The sequence below is a fragment of the Penaeus monodon genome, chromosome 15 (genome assembly GCF_015228065.2).
Source record: "Penaeus monodon isolate SGIC_2016 chromosome 15, NSTDA_Pmon_1, whole genome shotgun sequence".
Classification (NCBI taxonomy): Eukaryota; Metazoa; Arthropoda; class Malacostraca; order Decapoda; family Penaeidae; genus Penaeus; species Penaeus monodon.
This window is the reverse complement of record NC_051400.1, coordinates 26,734,085-26,734,285: the sequence shown is the minus strand read 5'-3', so window position 1 is coordinate 26,734,285 and position 201 is coordinate 26,734,085.

Below are 201 nucleotides of genomic sequence, written 5' to 3'. Positions count from 1 at the left end.
AGAGCAGAGCGGAAAAACAAATAAGCACTACCCTGGACAAAAAACAACAGCGATAAAGAAAAAAGACAGCAACCAGAGAGGGAACAAAAGCAAGCAGCGACACGACAAGAAACGGCAGGCGAGCGAAAGGAGGCAAGAAGGTCGCTCACGGAAGAGATGAGAAGAGACGCCCGAGAAGCGCTGTGATTGGAGGCGGTGCTC